Source organism: Emys orbicularis, chromosome 1 (genome assembly GCF_028017835.1).
Source record: "Emys orbicularis isolate rEmyOrb1 chromosome 1, rEmyOrb1.hap1, whole genome shotgun sequence".
Lineage (NCBI taxonomy): Eukaryota > Metazoa > Chordata > Testudines > Emydidae > Emys > Emys orbicularis.
Window position 1 is genome coordinate 291,054,284 of NC_088683.1, and position 23,220 is coordinate 291,077,503.

The 23,220-nt window shown below is 41.8% G+C and overlaps 1 protein-coding gene across 1 annotated transcript in view; it reads left to right on the forward strand.

Annotated features, from left to right (window-relative positions):
• The window catches only part of DACH1 (dachshund family transcription factor 1), a 432,844-nt gene that overhangs the window by 256,139 nt on the left and 153,485 nt on the right, over nucleotides 1–23,220 (forward strand). The window lies entirely within an intron of this gene.

Consider the following 23,220-nt stretch of genomic DNA (forward strand, 5'->3'; position numbering starts at 1 on the left):
ATTATTTTTTCTGCAGTTGCCTGTAATGATAAAAACATTTATCATCCTGAGATCAATACAAACGTCTTGGGTATTCTTGTTTAAGAAAATTATACATCTCTCTCTCTCTCCCTTATTTATTTATTTTTCTGATAAAGAATGAACCTTGTGTTATATACATTTTAAACCCCCTGCACATATTGTTTCTTTACAGGCTTAATTACAGAATACGATCAATTTAATATAAAGGTTTCAAAATATTGTTATCGATGCCCAACAAGGAAAAAAAGAGAAATACAAGCTTGACATTTTAAAACAGTTGCATTTGAAAGACTTTCACTACTAATTGATTTTTAAAAGAGTTCTTTGGAAAAGTGAACTCAGAAATGTTTGGAAGTGCCTTGGCAGTCTTCCAGAACATTTACTACAAAGCATAACTAGGCAGTTTCTGAGGCCACCGTACATCAGAAAAGATGTGTTCTATGTATAGCCTAATCTAATTTGGTATCCTAGCTGTACGCTTACATACTGAACTGTGTGTATTTTCAGTATTTTGTGGACATTAGATATTCAAATGATCACTTGGCACAAAGGAACAATTCCCTTGCTGTGTCAGAAACAGGGCTTTAGAAATAAGATTTTTTAATTTTTTTTTTAAGTTCAGTAAAACAAGCTATAGATAAATCTGGCTGTGCTCCATTAGTATTGATTTCATTATTTTAAGCAGTTTTTTGAGCATCTTTATGTGCTGATGCTATTTCCTGCCATTGAATCACCGAACTGTCTGTTCATTAAAGTCAATATTTTTGCACAGGGTGTAAGAAGATGTCCTATATTATGTACAATAATCAGTTTCTTAAAGTTACATTTTAGCATGGATTGGGTGGTATTGTCTATCCTATAATGTTTTAGAGTTCTTTCTTAGTTGACGGAAGTCGAAACAAAAATTCTACTTTTTTGTGGAATATGAACTTTGAAAACCTACATAGACAGCTGAAATATTAATGGAAATTATACATCTATTCTGTTTCGGCAAAAGAGCAGACCAAATGATAACCAGTAACATTGACCAAAAGCAATTACTTTAAAAGGATACTGCTAAGTATCTGAGAAAAATGATTTCTTTGACTAGTTGTTTGTCAGGCCCTGTGTGGTGTTTATTGATTGCACTTGAATATATAGCTCCCATGATTGAAAATGCTGCTGGTAATGTCCTTCTCTTTACAGTGTTGAGTGTCTTATTGAGAATGATAAGAGACAAATTTATACAGAAAACAAATACACATTAGAGCCTTAAATTAGCCAATTGTGGCCTATGGATTGCTCATGATATTAATTTTCTAGTCTGTAATCTTTTGTGAAACTAATGTTTAGACTGGGATGGTGACGTCTGTGTTTAAAATAAAATGGAATTTTGTTTTTCATGCGCATTATCTTTTTTCTCTGTATCTTGATTATCTACAATGTACACTACAATTGTGCTATACTGTGAAGTACAGTAGGCTTGAAAAGAGCCATAGATAATACTTCAGCAAGCATTTCTCCTCAGGGATAGATATGGCAAATGTATTTAACTAATGCTTCTTCCCTCCTCCTCAGAAAATCTCACCTTGGTGTGGGTGAGCGCTGGTTTAAAATGCTGCCAATCTATTAGAATGGGTACTTTGAGTAGAGGTCTTCTAGACAGTGTCTGATTCTATTGCCTGGCTATACCAAAAGAAGGACAGGAGACATTTGGCATGGGTTTAATCAGGCCGCAACTTTATTATTAGATGTCTGGGACTACCCGGCAGATAACAGTGTATAGTGCAGGTAACCTCATGTTTATTCCATAATTACCCGGGGAGTTTTTACCAGCTCCCCCTCTTTTTTCATCCAGGTCCCTCCAGCAAATCCATTGCTGGGACCTTACCATCCACGCCCCCTTCCCCCCCCAGGAGGGTTAAGGTAGGCTCTAAGAATGGGGGGTTGGCTCCCTGCCATACCAATCATAGGAGTCCCCAACTACCCCCCCCCCATTCATTCATTTAATGAACACCTCTTTTTAAGTCTTTTTCCCAGCCATTTATCTGGTCACTATATACCTTTCCTATGGCGTACCTGCACAGGACCTCCACCCTACACTTAAATAATGAGTTGCGACTGGTGCCCTACTGCCATTCATTCCATGTATGAATAGAACCCTTCCTGAACCTGCTGTGGCAAAGGCCAAAAAACCCCAACTGCACCCAAACCAATATGTTGGTAAGGAAAAAATTCCTTCCCAGCCCCACTCTAGTGGTGTTGCAGTCGTCCCTCCCCCTCTGGGTCGGAGGGAGGCCACATCGCCTCATAACATCACTGGGGGCGCAGCCTACTGTCAAGGGGAATTAGCAGAGTAGGTTTTAGTGTCCTGGCCCTTTGCAACAGTGTGGAACCCCAAACAGCCAATAGGCCCTAGTCCCTCAGGCAGGGCTGGGTTAACTAGCAGTCTGTAGACCCCAGCCTGTGATCGAGCAGCGCAACAAAGCAGTCTATAAGTTCTAATGCTTAGGCAGGGTGGAGCTGGCCAGGACTGCACTGGGTCTCTGCAGGGGTTCTGAGTCTTCCCCTGGAGGAGGGAGGACAGGGCCTGGTCTGCCTCCACAGCCAGGTCCATGTCTTCCACCTCCAGGCCCTGCAGAGATTCCTTTATGGTGCAGGTAGTCCGGTGTGGAGCACATTGGCGCACACCTTCCTCTGCTGCCTTCGAGGGCTCCAATACGACCGGCAGCTCTTTTTCCTCCATCCGAGGGGTCTTCCGCAAGACCTCTCCAAGCTGCCGGTTTTCTACCAGGACCTCCTCCGGATCTGGAAGTGCTCTTGGTAAGCAGATCCGTGGTGGCCACCAAGGGGGCAAACCTCCTCACCGAGCCCCTACTACACATTCCCCATCTTCGTGTGCAGTGGCAGAGTCCCCCTCAGTGTGCCAGAGGCTGGTCCTGGCAGAAATCACCATAATTGGAGACCTCCTTGACTACGACAGGGGGACTGGGTGGATCCCCGAGTGCTTGGTTGGCGCATGGGGCTCTCCACCCTTCAGACCCCCTGCACATACTCCAGGAGGTGGGGGCAGCCTTATCGCCCACCTCTCAGGTTTTCCTTGAGCGTGTCCTGCAAGAGGATGCTCTGCATCCTCCCCTCACCCCAGGCCCTCCAGACTTTTTAATTGGGCCCCTGCCCCACGAGCCCCCCCAGCCCTCTCCCTTCCATAACCACAGCTGGCTGCACGCCCTGCAGCCGGTTCCTTTCTGAACTACACCAAGAGAACAACTTTACATGCTCATGTTCCACATGTTTCACTTCCTCACCCTCATATCCTGCCCCAATACCAAGTGGCAGGACCTACTACCGGTAGAGGGTGAGAACCCGGTGGGCCAGCCTATATTCCACTCTGGTCCCACAGCCTGCTGGGGATATCGGTTGGTGGCTCCTTTATGAGCATGGGTGTGTACTTGTTGTAGTCCATCCCCAACCCCAATGCCTGCCTCTTTTGCGGCATGAGGGAGACCCTGGCACATGCCTATCTAGATGCGCCAGGTTGCGGCCCCTATTCTGGCTCCTCCAGAACCTCCTGTTGAGGTTCTGGCTGCACTTCTCCCCAGACCTCTTCATATTTATACACCCCTGTTTGTGGCCCCATAAAGTCGCAAGACCTCCTCATCAACCTCCTCCTGACCCTGGCCAAGGTGGCCATCTATAATACCAGGAGGAGGATGTTGGACAGGGATGTGCTCTGTGACTGTGGGGCCTATTTCCATTCCTCTTTTATCTCACGTATCTGGGCAGAATTCCTTTGGGCAGCATCCGGTGATTCCCTAGACAGCTTTGAGGAGCAGTGGACGCTGTCCAAGTTCTCTGCTCGGTGTCCCCCCTCTGGGGGTTGGACTAGATGACCTCCTGAGGTCCCTATCCCTAGTTTTGAGCCTGTGACCTCCACTCCCTGCCCAGTTATTTCTTAGTTGTCCCCCGTATTGAGTCCTGGGTCCAGTGGCTCCTCCCACATGGCTGGGGGAGGGGCCTTTAGAAGCAGGCAGGCTTGTGCCGGCCCACCTTCCGAAATTTCAATAAGGCCTCACTACGCCCCTTAAAATAGGGGCAACTAGCATAATGCCTACAACAGGTCTTGACCAAACCTCATATTTTATCACCTAAAGGGGAAGGAGGGTAGGTGCCATCTCAGTCTGCTCCATGTAAAAGGGAGGCTTTAGGCACAGGGCTGCCCCCTTTAAACCCTGCATTCCCATGGGATGAGTCAGCGACCACACTGACCCTTTCGCAGCAGTTTTCATTCCCCCCCCCACCCCCCAGCCATAAAGCACTGTTCCCTTCATTCGGCCAGCCAGCCAAATACCCCCGCCCTCACCCCTTCACCCCGCTGGGTGGTCATTGGTGGGCTCATTTCTATCAATGCACTTAATTCTGAAGGCGAAGCAGTTCTCCAGACACCCTACCTCATTGGCAGGAAAATGTTTCCCATACTCCATCCCTTCTCTTTCTTGTTGAGGGGACTGGAGACCAGAGAAATTGTCTGGTGACATGTGAATGTAAAATGCATGTTAGTGAAACACTACGGAAAATAGTTTGGATATTTAAGTCATCAGGTACAAACTCTAAGAACCTTTCAGTTACATTAACTCATGCAACTTGCATGCACACACTCATTCTTACCTTTTGGTACATCTGTGCAATTCCCATTGAAGTAAGTTGGAAATATGTATGCATATTCAAGTGTAGATTTGAGCCTATTGTTAATAATGATGAATAGTACACGTAATAGTGCAAATAACAATACTCCATAGGTGCTGCTACCTATAAATAAAATTCTTATGAGATCTACACAGGCATACAGGTTCAGCTGCATGGATCAAATTGCAGAACTGCAGACAAAAAGTATATCGTCAACATGAGATTAACACAAGATTTGGGTATTTGATTTTTTTCCTTTTCAAGAGGATTTTAAAATATTAATTTCTCTACTAATTTTATTCTGTACTTAAGCAACTGTAAAAATCTATTGGGAAATATTAGCACAAAACTACATATTTTATATTTACATTTCCCCACAGTGCAGCTTGATAAATTTGAAAGTAGTGAAAATTTCATGCTGTGTGGGATAGAAAATAATATTTTAGTCATTTATAACTCTGGTCTTGGTTTCTGTAAAATTTCAACTTGCAGAAAGTAGAATCATCATTGAGTTAAGGAGATACAGAAAGTCTTAATCTTTTTACAGAATAAAATTCATTTTCGTTCTCTCTTCTAGTTCAAAAATATGTGAATTGATATTGGTCATGCCATGCCTTACAAAACATCATCTTTGAGCTAAGAATGGAAAACTTCAGCTCAAAAGATTTTTTTTTTTCAGAAAGGTATGAGCATGTGGGACTATTGCCTACCTATTAAATACTATACCATGTGGTAGATGTAAAATCAGATATTAAGTGGTAGCCGTTCCATGTGGTAAATTAAGGTCAGGATAAGGAAAGGGATCTCTGTATGTGAATTGCAGAATAGACACAGGGAAGTCTTATTAGCAGCCACAGATCTGATACATACGTGTGAGGGCCTAAATTTCCCCATAATTTAAAGGCATTTGGGTTCTTGCAACTTTGGCCGCATTATTCAGATGTTGGGCATATGGAACTGTAAATCTGGTAGATTATGTGACAGCTGGGGCTATCTTGCCATTTATCATTGTTTCTATTATGTATTGATTAACTAGGCTAATCAGTTGTGACCAGTTGCCTATACCAAATTAACGATGCCAAATCTTTTCTGCTCATCAGGTGGTAGCATCACAAACGCCTTATTCAAAACATATTTTTACTAGTTACATTCTTTCTAATGTTGTATGCAGTGTTGTTGTAGCTGTGCTATTCCCAGGATATTAGAGGGACAAAGTGGGTGAGGTAATGTCTTTTATTGGACCAATTTCTGTTGGTGAGAGAGACGCTTTCAAGCTGAAGAAGAGCTCTGTGCAAGCTTGAAAACTTGTCTCTCTTACCAACAGGAGTTGGTCCAGTAATAGGTTCAGTTGCTTTGAGAATGAGGATAAGGCAAAATATGTTGGTTTGCCCATGTTAGAAAAATGCTTACAACCATTTTATTGAGAATTTCTAGCACCACCATGGAACAGAGACTTGAATTTGGTTGGAGGAGGGGGGCAGTGCCTAGAAACAAAGATGTGCCTTTTTCTGTTCTTGTGAAAAACTGCCCAAATTTGCCTATATGAGGCTTTACACAATCTCATTTTCAGAAGATGTTCATTAGAGTTCAGCAGCTAAATTCTCTGAAGATTCCATCTGCACTGGACATGCTCCATGTGTTCACAGTTCCTATGCACTAGCCGGATTGCTCATGCACCATCCCTATAGATCTACTTCAGTGCACTCCATCCCGGAGCTACAGGGACTGCTCAGGACTTTCCATGTAACTGTTACTTACAGTTCTGGGGGGCTTCTGTGGCACTGAGCACTGGAACTGAGAGCAGGAGACTGTTTTTCCTGTGCTCTTGATGACCCCTCCCCCCATTAGTGCCCAGGACAAAGAGGAGGCAGCTTGATCTGAATGCAAAGGGGTGAAGAATGTGGAGTGGTGAGGAATGTGGGGTGGGAGGGGTAATAGGAGCAGAGGTGAAACGGGTTTGCAGAGGCCCCCTTGTGCATCTGCCTTATGATACAGTTTGTATATGATCACACACTGTTTTCCCCCCATAGGATCACTGCCTTATTTAGCGCCTAGGATAGACAGTGCTCTAGGAATGAATCAAGTTTGTGTTATAAAGGAGGCTGTTGTCTGTAGGACTCCTGCCTCATTTCTTTCAGAAGCTGGAAGGTTTGTGTTGAATTAGGCAGGGAAGAGAAGGCTAAGAAAGTTGAGCTACATCCTGGAGAATTTCACAGGTCACCTCTAATTTTGTGTTCCTCATTTTCTGGATGCATAATATGAGACATCTGAGATCAGATTTGCAGAAATGCTGAATGCTCACAACTGCAACTGAAGCTGGAGCTGTGCATTGAATGTATAAAGCCTATTTTTAAACAATGGTTAGCACAAATCAGGTCCTAAGTCAGGGGTTCTCAAACTGGGGGTTGGGACCCCTTAGGGGGTCATGAGATTATTACGTGGGGGGGTCGCGAGCTGTCAGCCTCCACCCCAAACCCTGCTTTGCCTCCAGAATTTATAATGGTGTTAACTATATAAAAAAGTGTTTTTTAATTTATAAGGGACATCACACTAAGAGACTTGCTATGTGAAAGGGGTCACTGGTAAAAAAGTTTGAGAGCCACTGTCCTAGGTATCTCAGACTGGATACCCAAAATTAGTGGATACCTAAAATTGGTGGACACAACTGATCATTTTGGTCTTAATCTCATAGAATCATAGAAGATTAGGATTGGAAGAGATCTCAGGAGGTCATCTAGTCCAACCCCCTGCTCAAAGCAGGACCAACCCCAACTAAATCATCTTTCTGTGTCTCAGTTGCCCATCTGTAAAATGGAGATAATACCATCTATTCTTACCTGATTGCTGTGAAAACGAATACATGAATGTTTGTGAAACTCAGATATCATAGTTATGAAAGCCCCCATGAAGGTATAAATAATCCTATATTTAGAGCTGGGTTTGAATAGTGTGCAACAAATAAGGCATTGGGCTACACTTTAAACAATGAGGATAAAATAAAATATTGAATAGCTGCTCCTTTAGTGAGCACTGTCTGTTCTGCCCACTGAATGAGGCGGGGGGGGGGGGGGGGTGTGACTTTTCCTGATCATGTAGGAAAAGTCTGTATCATAATCCTTACACACAAGGCACCAGATCAAGGTTGCACAGGCAATGTTAATTCTGGCATTTCCTAGCTTTTGATTGTGCAACCTATTTTTAGTATAGTTTTTGGTTGTATTATACAGTATATGAAAGTTGTTTAAGGTAGCCAACGGGGGCTATGTCGGGGGGCTTGACTCAAACTGTGGGAGGGAACCTTTAAATTGTGCCCCCACACTCTCAGCAGGCACCAGCCATCTCTCGCAGAAGCCCCTAGCCCCACCACCCCACTGCAGGGCAGAAGCCCTGAGCTCCCCACCGCAGTCTGGTAGGCAGAGAATGGTAGGGGTGGGGACTCCACAAGCTGCACTTTCATAGAATCATAGAATCATAGAATATCAGGGTTGGAAGGGACCTCAGGAGGTCATCTAGTCCAACCCCCTGCTCAAAGCAGGACCAATTCCCAACTAAATCATCCCAGCCAGGGCTTTGTCAAGCCGGGCCTTAAAAACCTCCAAGGAAGGAGATTCCACCACCTCCCTAGGTCACGCATTCCAGTGCTTCACCACCCTCCTAGTGAAATAGTGTTTCCTAATATCCAACCTAGACCTCCCCCACTGCAACTTGAGTCCATTGCTCCTTGTTCTGTCATCTGCCACCACTGAGAACAGCTGAGCTCCATCCTCTTTGGAACCCCCCTTCAGGTAGTTGAAAGCAGCTATCAAATCCCCCCTCATCCTTCTCTTCTGGAGACTAAACAATCCCAGTTCCCTCAGCCTCTCCTCATAAGTCATGTGCTCCAGACCCCTAATCATTTTTGTTGCCCTCCGCTGGACTCTTTCCAATATTTCCACATCCTTCTTATAGTGTGGGGCCCAAAACTGGACACAGTACTCCAGATGAGGCCTCACCAATGTCGAATAAAGGGGAACGATCACGTTCCTCGATCTGCTGGCAATGCCCCTACTTATACAGCCCAAAATGCCGTTAGCCTTCTTGGCAACAAGAGCACACTGTTAACTCATATCCAGCTTCTTGTCCACTGTGACCCCTAGGTCCTTTTCTGCAGAACTGCTACCTAGCCATTCGGTCCCTAGTCTGTAGCAGTGCATAGGATTCTTCCGTCCTAAGTGCAGGACTCTGCACTTGTCCTTGTTGAACCTCATCATGTTTTTTTTTACCCAATCCTCTAATTTGTCTAGGTCCCTCTGTATCTGATCCCTACCCTCCAGCGTATCTACCACGCCTCCCAGTTTAGTGTCATCTGCAAACTTGCTGAGAGTGCAGTCCACACCATCCTCCAGATCATTAATAAAGTTATTAAACAAAACTGGCCCCAGGACCGACCCTTGGGGCACTCCGCTTGAAACCGGCTGCCAACTAGACATGGAGCCGTTGATCACTACCCGTTGAGCCCGACGATCTAGCCATCTTTCTATCCACCTTACAGTCCATTCATCCAGCCCATACTTCTTTAACTTGGCGGCAAGAATACTGTGGGAGACCGTATCAAAAGCTTTGCTAAAGTCAAGGAATAACACATCCACTGCTTTCCCCTCATCCACAGAGCCAGTTATCTCGTCATAGAAGGCAATTAGGTTAGTCAGGCACGACTTCCCCTTGGTGAATCCATGCTGACTGTTCCTGATCACTTTCCTCTCCTCTAAGTGTTTCATAATTGATTCCTTGAGGACCTGCTCCATGATTTTTCCAGGGACTGAGGTGAGGCTGACTGGCCTGTAGTTCCCCGGATCCTCCTTCTTCCCTTTTTTAAAGATGGGCACTACATTAGCCTTTTTCCAGTCATCCGGGACCTCCCATGTTTTCAAAGATGATGACCAATGGCTCCGCAATCACATCCGCCAACTCCTTTAGCACCCTCGGATGCAGCGCATCCGGCCCCATGGACTTGTGCTCATCCAGTTTTTCTAAATAGTCCCGAACCACTTCTTTGTCCACGGAGGGCTGGTCACCTCCTCCCCATACTGTGCTGCCCAGTCCAGCAGTCTGGGAGCTGACCTTGTTTGTGAAGACAGAGGCAAAAAAAGCATTGAGTACATTAGCTTTTTCCACATCGTCTGTCACTAGGTTGCCTCCTTCATTCAGTAAGGGGCCCACACTTTCCTTGACTTTCTTCTTGTTGCTAACATACCTGAAGAAACCCTTCTTGTTACTCTTAACATCTCTTGCTAGCTGCAACTCCAAGTGCGATTTGGCCTTCCTGATTTCACTCTTGCATGCCTGAGCAATATTTTTATACTCCTCCCTGGTCATTTGTCCCATCTTCCACTTCTTGTAAGCTTCTTTTTTGCGTTTAAGGTCAGCAAGGATTTCACTGTTAAGCCAAGCTGGTCGCCTGCCATATTTACTATTCTTTCTACACATCGGGATGGTTTGTTCCTGCAACCGCAATAAGGATTCTTTAAAATACAGCCAGCTCTCCTGAACCCCTTTGCCCTTCATGTTATTCTCCCAGGGGATCCTGCCCATCTGTTCCCTGAGGGAGTCAAAGTCTGCTTTTCTGAAGTCCAGGGTCCGTATTCTGCTGCTCTCCTTTCTTCCTTGTGTCAGGATCCTGAACTCGACCATCTCATGGTCACTGCCTCCCAGGTTCCCATCCACTTTTGCTTCCCCTACTAATTCTTCCCTGTTTGTGAGCAGCAGGTCAAGAAATGCTCTGCCCCTAGTTGGTTCCTCCAGCACTTGCACCAGGAAATTGTCCCCTACACTTTCCAAAAACTTCCTGGATTGTCTGTGCACCGCTGTATTGCTCTCCCAGCAGATATCAGGGTGATTAAAGTCTCCCATGAGAACCAGGGCCTGCGATCTAGCAACTTCTGTTAGTTGCCGGAAGAAAGCCTCGTCCACCTCATCCCCCTGGTCTGGTGGTCTATAGCAGACTCCGACCACGACATCACCCTTGTTGCTCACACTTCTCAACTTTATCCAGAGACTCTCAGGTTTTTCTGCAGTTTCATACCGGAGCTCTGAGCAGTCATACTCCTCTCTTACATACAACGCAACTCCCCCACCTTTTCTGCCCTGCCTGTCCTTCCTGAACAGTTTATATCCATCCATGACAGTACTCCAGTCATGTGAGTTATCCCTCCAAGTCTCTGTTATTCCAATAGCATCATAGTTCCCTGACTGTGCCAGGACTTCCAGTTCTCCCTGCTTGTTTCCCAGGCTTCTTGCATTTGTGTATAGTCACTTAAGATAACTCATCGATCGTCCCGCTTTCTCAGTATGAGACAGGAGTCCTCCCCTCTTACGCTCTCCTGCTTGTGCTTCCTCCCAGGATCCCATTTCCCCACTTACCTCAGGGCTTTGGTCTCCTTCCCCCGGTGAACCTAGTTTAAAGCCCTCCTCACTAGGTTAGCCAGCCTGCTTGCGAAGATGCTCTTCCCTCTCTTCGTTCTTTCACTGTAAAAGAGCTACATTTGTCTTGCAAGCCGCCGTTTAGCCTCCTCTGGTCTATTCTGACCTCTTGTATAACACAGGCCATAGAACTTCCCCAAAATAACTTCTAGAACATCGCTTTTAGAAAAACATGCAATCTTGATCTCAGAATTGTCAGTTTTGGAAAATTCACCAAGACCCTTGGTAGGTTGTTTCAATGTCTAATTACTCACACAGTTAAAAAATTACTCCTTGTTACCAGTCTGAGATATATTGTCCTATAGCCAAAACAGAGGATCTGGGAATCTGAAGTTACTGTGCAACTTTTTAACCTTTTTAACCACACGGGGTGCATAAGGCACAGACATGGTAGCTTTACATAAACTGCAAACAAGTTTTCAGTGAGATATTGCTGTTTCTGATCCTGAGAGAGAACTGGCTTGTTATTAGATGCCAAAGTCTAAACCAGAACAGAAAATATCCTCACTTAACGGCTGAGGAAAGATCTTTGAAGAAACAGACAGCTGCAAAACCAGAAATATAGGAAGATGTCTGGTGACCAGTAAAGAGAGATACCCGGTTACCTGATTGGGAATGATGGCTAGATGACTGGAAAGGAATAAATATAGATAATTCCTAGTCCAACACATTTTACAACTCTAGATCTTGTGTCCTGATTTTCCGACCTATAAGCAAGCATAAATGCTTCAAGGAATGGGAACACCTACATTAGACAACATTATAGCAACTCCACAAGTCAGCAGATCTCAAAGCCATAGTGACAGTGTCTGTCCCCAAACTCTGAATTAACACTTATATCCTTCACTTCTATGTTATCTTAAGAGACTATCACTGCAGCCATAACTGGAGGAAGGTAAGTTTATTTTACTTTGATAGGTTTTTTTTTTTTTTCTTTTCTTATTTTCTCTATGGACAGTGTCCTGGGGCCCCAATGGTTCAGTCTCTCCTGTACTTGGACGGTTTTACACTAAACACTGACCTCAGTCTCAATAATGGAATATTAGTACTGTGTACTCTCCTCTTTCCTCTTCTCCCTGACCCCACTATGTTTCTCCCCCTGTTTTGCTTTATTTGCTTTCCATACCATACAGATTATTATAGCTAGTGGCATGGCTTTTCTTATAGCAGGGCCTCAGGTATTCCATGATTCTGTGACCACACAGTTTGCTGTTAACGTTACCTCTTGTGCAGAATTTTGTCTCAGAGTAAGAGATTTATGTTTATTAATTTATGTTTTGTAAGTTATGTTTGCAGCCATGATGGCTGCAAAGAGAGTTTTGAAAACGTGAACTGAAGGTAAACTAAATAAAGTGTTTCCTGCCAGGGGTAACAACAGCAGCTGAGACCTGAATAACTGGAGATATGAGCAGCTAAAGCTGGCTAAAGGTCCCGTCTTTTCTGGCGTCATAGTGAGGAATGGCCACTCTGAGTCAGGCTGCCTTAAAAAAACCACTGCTAGTGTCAAGCCACCTGAGCAGTATAGTGAAAATAGATTGCCCTTGATTATTGTTAAAATAATCACCAATTAATTTTATATCAGTGATATGTTCAGCTATGAGCCAGCTCCAAGTATGTTTGTGTGGGAGTGAGAAGATGGAAATGAAGGGTATTTCTTAGCGATACAATCAATTAATGTTGCCATGGAATTTGGGGAATGCTGCTGAAGAATGTAGGGGTTGTCACCATGGAATTTGGTTTGTTGTGCTGTGGAATACATGGGAGCCCTGCCCTGTGATGACTGGCTATAATACATTGAAGCATTCCTTTAAAATGTTTGGATTTTTTGAAAATAATAGTTTATTTAATGGTTAGGGGTCAGAGTGGGACTATGAACTGCAGCTTCCATACAAATGAGAGGGAAAGCAATCGTGAAGTTAAGCAAAGAGTGAAATCTCATCTATGTGTGGGTTCTATAACAAAGCCCCAGGTCTTTCTGGTTAACTTCAGATTGGTCACCCTAAACATAAGTGAAATGAATAGTCCCTTTTAAAGGGCCAGAGTCCAAGACTCTCTTCAATTAAGCAGAAAAAAGTCTGCTTGAGTGTCCCTAAACCAAAGAGCCCTTTGAACGTTTCCATACTTTTAAAGGGCCAGAGTCCAAGACTCTCTTCAATTAAGCAGAAAAAAGTCTGCTTGAGTGTCCCTAAACCAAAGAGCCCTTTGAACTTTTCCATACTTGGGTAAAATGGAATATCTGCCCTGTTTTCTCCTCCCCCAATGAAATAATGAGAAGAGTTTTCGTCTTTTTCCTCTTGGTACTTCAGTCGTGTAGTTTTGGGTTGTTAAGTTCTTATTTTTCTTCAAGTGATAAAGTGAATAGTGATAAAGATAAGTTCATAAAGGATAGGTCCATCAGTGGCTATTAGCCAGGATGGACAGGGATGGTGTCCCTAGTCTCTGTTTGCCAGAAGCTGGGAATGGGTGACAGGGGATGGATCACTTGATGATTACCTGTTCTGTTCATTCCCTCTGGGGCACCTGGCATTAGCCACTGTTGGAAGACAGGATACTGGGCTAGATGGACCTTTGGTCCGATCCAGTATTGCCGTTCTTATGTTCTTGTGTAAGTGCTGGTCCTATGTGTATTCCATTGTGGGTACGAATACACACCATGTGCCTGGGACTAGAGAATTCTTGCCCATGTCAGGCTCTGCACTCTGGGTATAAGGGTTGAGGTGGACCGATCGCCTCTCTAATTCCATCTTACTGCCTCATGGCCTGAGTTGGACCTTCCAGAGTCCAGAGCTTCTCCTTTTTCTTCAGACTGATCCTTGTCATCAAACCTCTAAATATTACAAAAGTTGAGTATTATCTTTGTGTAATTAATGTTAATAGTTTTGTTGGTGTAGCTAGGGGCTAGTGAGAATCTCCACCCTGGGGAACCCCTCCGGCTTCCCAGTATGGGAATTAGATTACACCCAGAATACGAGTCTTTAAGACCTGCATCTCCTGTCCCTGATCCTTCCTGGTCAGTGACGACAACCAGCACTGCCAGTACTGCTTCAGGCAAGTGCATATCTCTGCTTAGTAGCTTTTTCATATTTGAAGAAGAGTAAAATCAGAAGTTGACCGTCAAAAATATGAGACAATCTGAATATTGCCATTTTTACCTATCTCTTGGATTTTTCTCTCCCAAGACAGGTGTTTTTCCCCAGACAAGTCATTTATAATATTTTAAAAAACATAAAAAGACCACACAATGAAAAGTTTTAGCCAGACTTATCAGCCAAAATAAAGAGTTATAGCTGTAAAAAAAACCCCAAAAAACAAAAACAAATTGGTCACAGAGTTATTCAGATCACATAAAACTTCCTTTAATTGGCCTTTAATAAGCTTGGTTTAACTGGGATTTAAAGAAAGAACAGTGGTCATTAACATTAGCCAGATTAAGACTCTGTTAATTACCACTGAAAGATAAAATAACATGCAGAGATGGGGTCGGAAATATTCTCGCATGTAAGCACCAAAGGAAGTTGAGAAATTTCTTGCTAACTGAAATGAATAAGTCAGTATCTATCTTTCTGTAAAATAAAAAGAAAGAAAGAAAGAAAGAAAGAAAGAAAGAAAGTTTAAATAAAGACTAAAGACTGCACTACAACTTGATAAGCAGACATTAAATTATGCCAATTTTGTTTTTAAATTATTTCAGTTGGATTTAAAAAAAAAACCTCTTTGGATAAATTTCAGAGTGGTAGCCGTGTTAATCTATATCAGCAAAAAGAATGAGGAGTACTTGTGGCACCTTAGGCTTGGTCTACACTAAACCCCCAAATCGAACTAAGGTACGCAACTTCAGCTACGTGCATAACGTAGCTGAAGTTCGAAGTACCTTAGTTCGAACTTACCTCGGTCCACACGCAGCAGGCAGGCTCCCCCGTCGACTCCGCGGTACTCCTCTCGTCTAGCTGGAGTACCGCAGTCGACGGCGAGCACTTCCTGGTTCGACTTATCGCGTCCAGACAAGACGCGATAAGTCGAACCCAGAACTTCGATTGCCAGCCGCCGAACTAGCGGCTGGGTGTAGACATACCCTTAGAGACTAACAAATTTATTTGGGCATAAGTTTTTGTGGGCTAAAACCCACTTCATTGGATGTATGCAGTGGAAAATACAGTAGGAAGACATATGTACACAGAGAACATGAAAAAATGGGTGTTGCCATATCAACTATAACTAGACTAATCAGTTAAGGTGGGCTATTATCAGCAGGAGAAAAAAAAACTTTTGTAGTGATAAATAGGATGGCCCATTTCCAACAGTTGACAAGAAGGTGTGAGTAACAGTAGGGGAAAATTAGTATGGGGAAATAGTTTTTACTTTGTGTAATGACCCATCCACTCCCAAAAAACAGTCGGAGAACACTTCAACCTCCCTGGTCACTCAATTACAGAACTAAAAGTCACAATTCTCCAACAAAAAAACTTCAAAAACAGACTCCAACGAGAAACTGCAGAACTGTAATTAATTTGCAAACTGGACACTATTAAATTAGACTTGAATAAAGACTGGGAGTGGATGGGTTATTACACAAAGTAAAAACTATTTCCCCATGCTAATTTCCCCCCTACTGTTACTCACACCTTCTTGTCAACTGTTCGAAATGGACCATCCTGATTATCACTACAAAAGTTTTTTTTTCTCCTGCTGATAATAGCCCGCCTTAATTGATTAGTCTCGTTATAGTTAGTATTGCAACACCCATTTTTTCATGTTCTCTGTGTATATATATCTGCCTACTGTATTTTCCACTGCATGCATCTGATGAAGTGGATTTTAGCCCTTGAAAGCTTATGCCCAAATAAATTTATTAGTCTCTAAGGTGCCACAAGTACTCCTCGTTCTCTTTGGATATGTTTCTTATGAGTAGACATATTATAAAATTTAAAATTTTCGTAATTGCTGAGCTATTGTACAGAGAGACACACCTGACAATTATGTTCTAAATCCTAAAATATTCAACTTTGTATAGTATTACTCTTTAAATACATATTTCCGCCCCCCAAAAACCTAAAGGACAATATTAATGTAACCATACATTTTAATTATTTTTAACAAAACTGCTTTATATAAAGGATTTCTATTAATATATGTGATTTTTTTTATTTTTAAAAAACCCTGTCAATAAAAACTCTTTTCCCCAATGATGATCATTGCTTAGACAGCATAGTAAGGATTTGCCATACTGGATCAGACCGATGGCCTGTCTTGTTTGGTATCCTGTCAATGGCTAGTACGAGATGCTTTGGAGGAAGTATGGAATAAAATGCCATCGGATAGTTTCTTCCTAGCTCCCATCAGTTAATGGTTGAAGCCTGATGGTTTATATCTAATATATGTTTTATGCTATCTAATCTAGGTGTGGATCTTCTTATTACCAATATAATTGTCTAATCCTGTTTTGAATCCTGCATTTGACCCCATTGATATTCTTTCACATTGAGTTCCATGGGTTAATTATGGGTAGTTTAAAAATATTTCTTTTTATTTGTTTTAAATGTGTTGCCTTTCAATTTCCTGGAACATTTCTGTGTTCTTGTATTGTGAAAAAGGGTAAATAGATGTGCCTGAATTGCCTTTTCTATACTCTCATTATTTATATACGTCTAATATGTCTCCTTTCAAGCTCCCTAAACTAAACAGTTCCACAGTTTTCAAGTCTTCTCATACAGACATTTTTGCACTTTCTGTTTCTGGGCCTTTTCTATTACTATCTTTCATGAAATAGGGTGATCCAAAATGAATGCCATATTCTACATGATGCCGTGCTATCAATTTGTACAATGTTGTTATTTTTTTAGTATTTCATTCTGGTTAATTATTTATATATTCTAATATTTTGTTTGGTTTTTGACCCCCTCTTCACACTGAGCAGAGTTTGTACTAGCGATCAAATTAGTGTTTTCTTATGTGCTTTTTATTCATTTTATTTCTGATACTGTTTATTTAAAACTGAAGTACATATTTAGTAAAGAATAGCTAATGGCTACGGAAAGTTATTGTGATTTTCTTCTCTTTTTTTTTACACATGCATTAAATTTGCCCTGCAGCTCCGCCTCCTCTGTTAGAGATCAATAATAAAACCATGATATACCGGTTGTACTGTAGCATTTTCTTATAAATCAAACCCAAAGTACCTCTCTATGCTCCTAGAAATGGTATGGGTACATTATTTAAAATCAAAGTAGATAAAAACTAAAAAGGAACCTTATAAATATTTCCAAAACGTACTTACAATACTATCTCGATGTGTAAAGAAAAATTAAACACAAAATAGATTTTTAGAATAAAACTTAAAATATTCAGCTACTTATTTTAAAGATCTGATCCTGCAAGTTGCTTTAGAACCACTGGATGCTAATTCTAATGCTTGGCAGATCACAGGATCAACCTCACCAGACATTCAACAACTTCTGGAATAAACTTCTGAAAATGAAAATTGTGATTGACTGACATGATGCTGAACATGACTTGTCCGGGTCTACTCTGACCAATTCATTGTGGTCAGCATTGTGTGGCATGGTGCCACCTAACTTGTCTTTTCATTATCTTTATTCAAACACAATAACATTCTCTAATTAAGGCAAATCCTAGGAGACTTCCTGATTAACTTAAATGAAGCATAATTTTTCTACCTTGGGAAGAAGGTTTCTTGCAAAATACCATTGATATCACACCCATTTACACAAATATTCTTTACTTGGCCTGCTGGTAGAAGATTTATGACCATATAGACACTCCTATCCTCCCAAAGGTGCACATGAGATCTCTACTGTGCATTCTTTTCTGTTTTAAGTACCAGATAGTAAGTGTGGGCCATATAATCAGTTGCTGGAAAAATAACAGGAACTGTATTAACAAAAGGACTTGCCAAACCAATTGTATAAGGTAAAATAATTAGAAAACAGGGCCAAAAAGGAAGAAATACGTTTTAATCAACAGACTATTTTTACCTGTGAATTGAAGTGTGAATTCATTTTACTGGATACGGTACATACTTTATTAGCCTAATCCCAGTTAAGCAAAACTCTTTAATGGAAGTTTCATTATGTCTTCCCAGGATGTACTATGACTTTCCATTAAAGTTCTGCTCCAGATCAGCTTACCCAAGGTCAACCAGCATGACTTCACTGCACTCTGGGATGCTCATACACAGATCATATCCTGTGCTGTGGAGCTGGTTGCATTCCCCAAGGCTAGCTAGTGTATCTTCATTGTGTTTCATATGCGGAGTGGGGGAGAGGAGGCACCAACCTGTGATTCACCCTGCAGACTCAGAGAGTCTTAGAGAAGCTTGCAAACAGGATCCTTTTTACTGCACTCATGACATAAGGGATGCAGGGAACAGCCTCTGCAGAAGAGCAGATCAGCCTTGGGAAGCTGGCTAGCATGTTCTAAAATTCAGGAGACCTGAGTCAGCAGGCAGTAAAATTTGCATTCCAGGTTTAAGGAATCCAGAGCACAGACTTCAAAGCCTTCCTGGCTGGCAACCCAAATCTTTTCAAAACACTGATTCTTTGACTGTTTAGGGAGACCCCCAGGATATTCAGATAATCTGTCTTGCTCTATTTAAGATTCCTGCAGTGCAATGACAGATTTACATTGCATTTATAAGGAAATCTCATTTTGCTCATACAAAAACTTGTCATATGGTCTTTAGAAGGATTTTTTGCAGGTGTATATACATGGAGTTCTTTTCTGCCAATGATATATACCATATACATAATTCTTATCACCGTTAACAAGAGAGACACATATAATAATGACAGAATAGGCCCTTAAATAGGCACAAAATTATGATGCTGAAGAAAATTGTCATAGATAACCTAGCAACTGGTTCTTGTTCTAAAACAATGGTTATCATCTTAAGCAAAAAAAGTCTATCTCAGATGTTCCTCTTTACGTTTTCTCCCTTCCATTCTTCATTGTAAATATCTTGTTTACTTGCCAGTGTTCTTCTTCAATGAAGAACAAGGCTGAAATATGTCACAAATCATACCTAGCTGCCAGAGAAATTCAAATTCCTGTAAGCACAAGTGCCAAGGGAGCTCTTACTGCGTTGCTGAAGCCATAATGCAACATTCACAACGAGATCATTGCATCATAATCTCCTTCTGAATGTGACTCCCTTTGTGTGTTGGTGGTTTGCATGTCAGAGGGAGAAGAAGAGACGGGATCATCAGTTTAGCACAATCCGTTGTTCTTCAATAAGCAAAATTATTAAAAAACAAAACTACCTGCTTTTACACAGAATATTTCAAAGGCTCTTGCCCCTTAATTCCCCAAATATAAAACCTTTTCATTGAAAATATTCAGTTTTGTCAACCCAGAGAAGCTAGTTACTTTAAATACTCTCTAATCCTATAAAGTTGAAGAAATTAAATATAAAATAAGCGTATTTATTTTTCAATGTACACATCAAGTCCATCTTAAATCTCTAAGTGCACAATCAATATTTTAAATACAGTGTATCTAGTTCTTTATCACTTATACCAGTTTTACATCAGTGTAATTCTATGTAAGTCAATGGAGTTACTCCTGATTTACAATAGCATAAGTGAAAGGAGAATCAGGCCTACAAGTTTCAAAACACATCTAAATTAACTCAGTATCAAGTTCTATCAGATCAAGGATGTAAAATTGATTTTTAGAGTTGAGTGCCCTGATACCAGGCTAAATACAAATTTAGGGCTATCCCAGCTGATCTCAACTGTTAGGATATAACACACAGAGTTAGTGTTTAAGATACATAGGACACAAGCTGTAAAAAAGACTTCAAAGACTAAAAGAACACCTGAGTTGTACTTGGAAACTAATTAGTAGCCATTGAAGTTTGTGGAGTTTAGATTAATATTCTCTATGTAAGAAGTACCTCATTGTGCACTAGCAGCCATAACTAATCATAACTCCTTATCTGTCAGGAAATGATTGCACAGGTGATAAAAATTACTCTTGGATACTGATGCTATCTGGACAACTGATAGGATCCCATGACGGTAAACCTTTGTGACAAAAGGCAGACATATGCCTCCATTCAAAAGAGAGCTATTTACATCGTCTCATCTTGCTACTGTTCCAGCTAGCTTGTGTCTGTGGTCCAGTCTTAGGCAGACACTAGGGAAATCAAACAGTGGTACCCAGTGGGTCAAATGAAAGACAGACATGGAGTTGTGTATGCTCAGCATACTGCTGTGGTCTCACATCTCAAAACAACATGCTGCCTCCTCTAGTGACCTCACATTCACATTGAACAGGGGGCTATAACAGATAGAGACCTACAACAATCTGCATCACCTTTCCTGTGATTCTTATATAACATGCAGTATTACCCTCTTAGTCCTCTCGGGGGGGGGGGGGGGGGGAAGGAAATACTCAAGCATTCCCTACCTGAAATAAATCCATAGTCATGATATCAAAGCAGCTAAATGAGCTAAAAATATCAGACTAGACATTTAACAGTTAGAGTCTCAGATGGTATAAACAGATGCATGTTCATCTATTCACACTAGCTGAGGATCTGTCCCTTAGTGTTTGTCCATCACCAGGAGAAAACCATCAACCAATGAAACCACCACACTCTCCATACCTATCTAAGCCTTAAATTGACTGAAAGGAGAAGAGATCTTAGAACTTCAGGGGTGAAAGTCTGACTCCAATTAAGTCAATGGGAGTTTTGCCATTGACTTCAGTGGAGCCAGGATTTCACCCCTTGTTTTGCCGGAGTTGCCATGCTCTCAATTTCTAAGTAATCATCACTAAGACAAGAAGGCTCATGACAGATCAGTGAGAATGTCATCGTCAAGAGATGGTTTCTTCAGCATGGGCGTCAGAGTTGCTTGAATTTTGCTCACATCTTGCTCTTCTGAAAGAAGATATTGACATTCTCCACCGGTAACAGACTCATTATGTGTTGCCTTTTACTATGCAAGAATGGCATGTGTTGAAATCTCCAATTGTATTCTTAAAGTCTCAGAAACCTTCAGAGCCTTTGTGAGCAAAATTGCCTGTAGCTTAAGTGGAGGAGACATTGCATTTATCCATTCCCCTCCCTGATTTGGATCTGCCATCATAGGGGCACTCAGTGTCCAAACCAGAGCAATTTCAGCTGCAAAGCAGACTTAAGAAATATTTAACTCTATATCCAAGCAAATACAACCCAGATTCACTGTGTCAGAACAGTGAGAGTTATTGGATGAAAAGGCAGCTGTAGCCATAAGATTTAAAATTTTATTTTGACAAGGCCTTCCCACTGGAATAAATTGCCTAGGGAGGTTGTGGAATCTCCATTATTGGAGATTTTTAAGAGTAGGTTAGACAAACACCTGTCAGGGATGGTTTAGATCAGGGGTTCCCAAACTTGGTTCATGGGTTGTTCAGGGTAAGCTCCTGGCGGGCCACGAGACTCTTTGTTTACCTGAGCATCCACGGGTACGGCCGCTCGCAGCTCCCGGTAGCTGTGGTTTGCCATTCCCGGCCACTGGGAGCTGTGAGCAGCCGTACCTGCGGACACTCAGGTAAACAAAGCATCTCACGGCTCACCAGGGGCTTACCCTGAACAAGCCACAAACCAAGTTTGGTAACCCTGGGTTTAGATAACACTTAGGCCTGCCATGAGTGCAGGGGACAGGACAAGATGACCTCTCGAGATCCCTTCCAGGTCTACAATTCTGTAATTCGCTCATAGAGTCTGTACATAATAGCCATTGAGTATTTTTACTCCGTATAATTATACATAATTTTATAGAAGATCCGTGCAATTGAAACCTGACTGGAGAAAGGGAAAATAAGATAGTCCTACCTGGATGATGTTTCAATGTTTTAATTTCTACAGTCGATGCATAGTGATTGACATTCTTGAATACATAGAGAGACAGATTAGATTGTTTGACTGAATTCAGAAACCAATTTCCATCAACCTAGTCTCCTTCCTTCCTGCTTCATTGGTTTCACCTCAACTAAGTACTATAGCAATGTAGCCTGTGATTATGATGCAAGAATTAAAGGACATTTAGGTCTACCATAAAGTAGCTGAAGGCAGAAGACGATTAAAATACCTTACAGGACCATCAGTAGCACTCATCGGCTGAAAAGCGTTCTTCATCAGAAAGATCTGAAAAGAGATCTTTCAATTTCAGAGGATGGGCCATTTAAATTTGTCCTTTATCTGAATAGAAAAAAGGTGATCCTCAAATTATGCAGCGGTTGGTGGGTTTTTTTTGGGGGGGGGGGGGAGGGGTTGGCTGTTCACCTTCTATATATTCTAAATGCACACACCTTCCCAGATTGCATCTAACTGCCTTGCCTTTAAGCTTTGTGCAGGAAATGCATCTTATACCTTTTTATTTGGAAAAATGCTAAAGCAAGATAGAAATAGCCAATAGAGGTTTCTGGCTTTTTTTCAATATCAAGCAGAGCAGTTACTTGGTGCTTTGTTCAATGTTTTTGAGAAATATAATCCGACTTTTATCAATTTCTTTGTCAAAAATAAACAATATTAGCTTAATGAATTGCTGCAAAAATTTTTTTACACGTACATGTTTTAAAATATGCTGTTCAGATCTGTTGTCTAAATTTGACTGACGTGTATTTCACCTATTATTCAAAGATCCCAAAACCCTCTCTGAATGATATATGCCTATATATGGGTCAGTTTAGCCAGTTCTTGAACAAAAGGAAATAAATGCTTAAAAGCATGCGGTAGCAGGATAGGACAGAAGATTAACAGTACTGTATTCTACTGAATCTGCATAGGGAATTTAGGTAGGCAGAATGCAATTATGCATTTGGAATGTGGCCAGGACATATGGGTTAACACATGTACTCCTGTGAAACCTGCCATGGGATATTTAATGACTGCAAGTTGTCAGAATTCCGTTTTACGTTTCATCTGAAAGACAGTACCACGAGAAGCACAACGGCCCCTAGCACCATGCTGGAACACTCGTTCCCTATGGACTCAGAGGGGATGAGTATCACCTATTGAATCACCACCACACCTTCCTGCAGCAAATGGATTTTCTTTGAAAGTGTTTTATC